Source organism: Nycticebus coucang, chromosome 2 (genome assembly GCF_027406575.1).
Source record: "Nycticebus coucang isolate mNycCou1 chromosome 2, mNycCou1.pri, whole genome shotgun sequence".
Taxonomy (NCBI): domain Eukaryota; kingdom Metazoa; phylum Chordata; class Mammalia; order Primates; family Lorisidae; genus Nycticebus; species Nycticebus coucang.
In genome coordinates this window covers 48,649,504-48,655,935 of record NC_069781.1, presented here as the reverse complement: position 1 = coordinate 48,655,935, position 6,432 = coordinate 48,649,504, and positions in this window count along the sequence as shown.

The window sequence follows — 6,432 nt, the reverse complement described above, 5'->3', positions numbered from 1 at the left end:
TTTTCATTTAGTTCCAAGAGGTTGCCTTGTGTCTCACCATTTAGATGCCCATGAGATTTGGCCACTATGCCCAAACAAGCATTATTATTGTAAATTCCAGTGTAGGTCAGATGACTAAACCGCCCTGGGTGCAAATAGCATTATGATGATTTTATAAATAGAAGTGAATTACTATTATCCATGTTTTCAAAGAGACCTTTTGAAAAAATCCAAGTTTTCGATGACAGCTAAGTGACTACGCTTTTGAAATATTTACATATATTTTTAAAAGTCATTCTTTATGAAAATTAATCTGAATCTCTTACTGCCTCAAAAATACAAAGGAACCTCTCGAGATCAACCCTTAAGGACAGAAATCAGCCTATTATTTAGCCCATGTAGCCTTCATTTACTAATGTCCATCTTGCTTGATCTCTAGGGATAAAAACATTGCAATTTCTGTGTTCTGGAAGAGCGGTTCAGTTCATAAAATTGAGTAGTTTTACAATACACTTCTCCCATATTCCATGAAAATGAAAATCTCATTCAATCCTAACATTTTCCATTATGTGTCAGGCATTATAGTCTTGATTTTACAGATGAAGAAGTTGATGTTTTGAGAATTTAACATAATGTCTCATATCAAGGATTCTTCATAAATTGCCTTTTCTAATTTTCATAAGTATATCTATTATTCTCATGTACATTTAAATGTACATTTATAAACATATATACCTCTACTATACAGACTGTACCATGTGGTTTAAAGAAGAAAAGTAGGGGAGAAAAACTATGGATTGAAATAAATTTCTACTGTATCTGAGAACTGATTAAATATTTATGCCCAGATCAGTATGGTTAAACAACATAATAATTACATTAGCAGGAAGGCATAAGTTGTAGATCAACTGTAGTTGAACTGCTTTTAGGATTTGAAATTGATAGTAGTTTAAAAGTCAGTATGTATCACTTTATGGCAGGTATGCATTTTAGAACATTGTACAAAATGATATGAAGCTCTTAAACCCTAAGAAATGAATTTAAATCTCAAAATACTTCAGTAACTTCTCATAATACACTCATAATAGCAGTCCTTTTCAGTTTTAAAATACGGTGTGTCAATGCAAATTACATAGGGAAAGCATGCTCAGTGGCACATGATTTTGCTATTTACCATTCTATGTTCCAAAATACACTTCTTGATTTAAGATAGTTTAATCATCACTTTAAGTTTTCTTTAATTTTATTTTTCCAGCCACACTTAAATGGTAGTAAAACACATTATCTGAAGTATAAAAGTGATTGATCAAATTTTAGAACTTTAGGTCACATAAAGAACTAGAAGACAGTTGAATTTTCTCTTTTTTAAAAATATGTTTCTTTCTAAAATTCATTTACTGTCATGTTAATATTTTTGTCTAATGTCCCTACAAATGACATGATATTGAATTGATGTTTTGAAGGTACTTTTATTTCTTTTGTTTGATGCCCACGGGCTTCCTATAAACACTGCTGAGTCTAAATCTCATTGATTATCTTTGAAAATGTGATACCGTGGATTTGATGGCATCTTTTTATGTCCCCAGGATTACATGACAGAATCTAAAGAAAATATATTAAATAAATTACAAAACAATGTGGATTTTTTTGCTATAAATATGAAGAGCAGTAGTGACATTTGAGGCTGCATTAGAAAATATATTAAATAAATTACAAAACAATGTGCATTTTTTTGGTTTAAATATGAAGACCAGTAGTGACATTGAGGCTTCATTTTCATTTTCAAGATACCGCTGGAGAGTCAACAATGATTTAATCATAAATATAAATTCTAAAACTAGCCTCATACTTGGAATCTGCTAATAAGGTGAATTTTCCAGTTGGCCTTCCTTCTTTTTTATATTACTTTTTCTGTTTTTGAAAATTTCCCATGAGCTAGTCCATTAATGTAATCAAAATTTTATTACGTATAATAATCTCAGGAAGAACAATTATGGAAATGAAAATGAAAAGAAGTAGGAAAAATGCAGCTTTCTAGAGCGAAGCTGTGTAGAGAATAATTTGGGTGATCTCTTTAATGAATCAAAGTGTTTTTCCTCTTACTGAAAGCACTTTTTTTTTGGACTCCCATAAATGCTTTTAAGACTCTCTTTGGAAAACCCGTCATTTTCAAAGTACCCTTAAGAGCACATAATCCCTACATAATTTGAAAAAATTGCACTTTTCTGAAATAATGGCAATTTTCTAGATAACTAGTTTATACAATAAGGAAATGCCTCAGACTTGCTTTGAAAAGGGGAGTGCATTACAGATAGACACCTTTTGCCATACTTTGGATGGAGTGTATTACCTAAAAATATAGAAATACACAGATTAATGTGCATTAGATGGTAATTCATACTTTTTTTTCAGGGACAAATGTGTAGCTCAGAAAACATCTAAGCATTTATGGGAGGAAAGGGTAGTCTTATAAACCAATAGTACTTGAAGTCTTGTAAGAACAAAACACAGAGCTATTTGGAAATCATGTAGATACACTGGTATTTTTACAGGTTACTTTGTACTGCATATGTGGTAACCTAAAATAAAAGGAGAGAATGCAAGTTGAACTTGGCCTACCTTGAAAAATTATGCCTATCACATTTGAAATATGATCTTGAGGTTGTTCACGTGCTGCACAAAGTAGGGAAGGAAAGCAAACATGCAAGAGAGAAAAAGAGAAAGTACAAGTGAGAAAATGAATGAACACTTTTACATCCAAGATTATGATCTTCTTCCACCAAAGATAAAGTTTGTAATCTTTTCCACCCTTCCAAAAGTCAATATTCTGACCTCACACATATTGCTGTCGGATGGCCTGACTTAAATTGTTTGCAATTACTCATCATCAAGTCATGGCAAGTCTGAATGGCTTTCTTTCATCATCTTTATGACATGTAGTGTAAAAAACAAAACAAAACAGACTTTTATACAATAGCAATCTTACAAGGGTGTCAAATCTTTGCATTTGTTATTATCAACTTTTTAATTATAGAGGTAATTAACCATTTTTTAAACGAATTCCCTAGGAATCTGAAAGTCTCTTATAAGAGAATAGTCAAATAACCAGTCTTTTACAAAATGACCGTCAGTGGTGCTTGTCAAACTTTGAAAATATATTATCATCATTCATAGTTACACTCAGTTACATCTGATAAAAGAACTAAAGATAAACCTTTTTTACCTTGGATTAAAGGTACATTACAAAATACTTTAGAATGGGAAAAATATTCATTATACTTAAAAAAAAAAAGAAACAAACTTGAAATGTCATTACAATTATAGGATCTTCGTAAAAGAATAAGGTCCAGCCTTGTGTGTGAAAACTCAAGGAAGAAAATTCAGTTTTTAATTGAAGTTGATGAAATAATATATACTAAGTTCTCACAAGCATTCAAATGGAGACAATAAAGTCAGAATGACATAGTATTGTCTCCATACCAGGATAATTTTAAATTATAAGAATTTTCTATACATTGTAGCCATATATAGTATAGTCCAAAGAGATTTGTGTTGCATGGTAATCTACACAACACATATAAAAGAATCAAAAAACATTTCCTCTAGGTAAGTAACATTTTCATAAGATAACTGTCTCAAAAGTAAGTCTATCTTAGATGAATGAAATTTAGCTTTTCTAACGAAGGCATACTACTGGCCAATGAACACATGAAAAAACGGTCATCATCTCCAATTATCAGGGAAGTGAAAAATCAAAACTATATTGAAATATCACCTAACCCCACTGAGAGTGGCTCACATCATAAAGTCCCAGAGCAACGGATGCTGGCATTGTTGCCAATAGAAAGGAACTCTTACACATGTTGGTGAAACTAGAAATTAGTGCAACCTCTATGGCAAGTTGTGTAGAGATACCTCAAAGAACATAAAAAGTAGATCTACCATTTGATCCAGTAGTCCCACTGCTGAGTATATATCCAAAAGAAAAAAGATTATTTATAAAAAGTCCACCTGCACTTGAATGTTTGTAGCAGAATAATTCACAATTGTAAAGATGTGGAAACAACCTAAGTGGCCACCAATACATGACTGGATTAACTAAATGTGGTATATGCAAACTGTGAGTAATACTCATAAAAAATGGCACTCTAGTATCTTTTGTGACAACCTGGATGGAACTGGAAATGATTCTTGTAATGAAACATTATACAAATGGAGAAACAAACACATGTGCTGAATACCAAATTGGAACAAAGAGATCAAAACTTAAATGCACATATGTAAGTGTATCTCAATGAAAATCTAGCCTGGGAGTGAAGGGGGTAAAAGGGGATGGGCAGATTGACACCTATTGGGTATAGTGCACACTATTTGGGTGAAGGGCAAACTTACAAACTTTGGTTCAATTTGTCAAAAGACAAGTACATAACAAAACATATGTACCCCCTAATATTTTGAAATTAAAAAATCATATTTTTTAAAAGGTGAAATGTAATGTGATCACAATAATATGTTATATGTGTATATATAGCTAGAGCTGAAAGTGACAGAAAACATGAAGCATTGCTGGTTATACAACTATAATAAATTTTCAAACTATTCAAATTTCATGATGAATGAAACATGAAGACTCTTCTTCATTTCTTTTATTTTCACTTCAATAGATTGAGGAGGAGGTCTAAGTGTTGCTACAAGGAAGGATTAGGAAATGGTGAAGTCAAGGCTTTTAGTGTCTCCATCCCTAGAATAGTGTACATTGTACCAGATGAGTAATTTTTGTTCTCTCACTCATCTCCAACCCTCCCCTTTTCTTAGTTGCCAAAGTCTATTATATAACCTTATGATCATGTATACCCATTGTTTACCTCCTGCTTATAAGTGAGAATATGCAGTATTTTTCTCCCCTTCTTTTTTTTTTTTTTGAGACAGAGTCTCACTATATCACTCTTGGTAGAGTTTCATGGCATCATAGCTCACAGCAACCCCAAACACTTGCCTCAGCCTCCCAAGTAGCTGGGACTACAGACGCCCGTCACAACACCTGGCTATTTTTAGAGATAAATTCTTGCTCTGCCTCAGGCTGGTCTCAAATCTCTGAGCTCTAGCAATCTACCCACCTCGGCTTCCCAAGTGCTGGGATTACAGGCATGAGCCACCATGTCTGGCCTTTTTTCTCCCTTTTTTTTAGACAAAGTTTCTGGTCAGTTGCCCAGCAGGCATCCTCAAACTTTTTAAACAGGGGGCCAATTCACTGTCCCTCAAATCATTGGAGGGCTGGACTATAGTTTAGAAAGAAAAACTATGAAGAAATTCCTATGCACACTGCATATCTTATTTTGAAGCAAAAAAACAAAATGAGAACAAACACAATCACACTGCCTCCACCCGCGGAGTGGAGTGGAGTGAAGTGGCTTGAGCATATATCACTCAGCCTTGAACTCCTGCACTCAAGTGATCCTCCTGCCACAGCCTCCAGAGTAGCTGGGACTACAGGCACACACCAGCCAGGATGCTTTTTAAAATTTTTTGTAGAAATGGGGTCTCACTAGTTTGTCCAGGCTGATATGAAACTCCTGGCCTCAAGCAGTCCTCCCAACCTGGCCTCAAAAATGCTGAGATTAAAGGCATGAGTCAGCATGTCAGAGCTACCCTCATTTTCTTACAGATAACAACCGGACATTCTTTATTTTTATTTTTATTTTATTTTTCAACCAGTAGCAGCTTGTATTATTTTTTCTCAGTAGAGGCTAGAGATTAAGTACTTATTAAACCAGCATGCTAAATATAGTAAAGCATTTTCTCTTTGAATTCTGATTATTATTCTTTTTATTATTATTATTAAATCATAGCTGTGTACATTAATGCAATCATGGGGTACAATGTGCTGGTTTTATATACAATTTGAAATATTTTCATCAAACTGGTTAACATAGCCTTCATGGCATTTTCTTAGTTATTGTGTTAAGACATTTATATTCTACATTTAGTAAATTTACATGTACCCTTGTAAGATGCACCGTAGGTGTGGTCCCACCAATTACCCTCCCTCCTCCCATCATCCCCTCCCCTCCCTCTCCCCTTCTTATTGGGCTATAATTGGATACTTTTTCTTCCATTCTCGAGATACTTTGCTAAGAAGAATATGTTCCAGCTCCATCCATGTAAACATGAAAGAGGTAAAGTCTCTGTCTTTCTTTAAGGCTGCATAATATTCCATGGTGTACATATACCACAATTTATTAATCCAGTCATAGATCTGATTATTATTCTGATGTTTTGATATACTGGGCATAGTGAAAATATTTCTTGCATAAGAATTTTTTGACAATTAAGGTAAAAGTTTTATAAAGTCAAAATTTCTCAGCCAAGTAGCTTAGAGGAAAGTGCCATGCAGAGAGTGATGCAAATTTTCTGTTTCTTCACAAATCTTTACTGTTGGGTTTTGCTCTGATA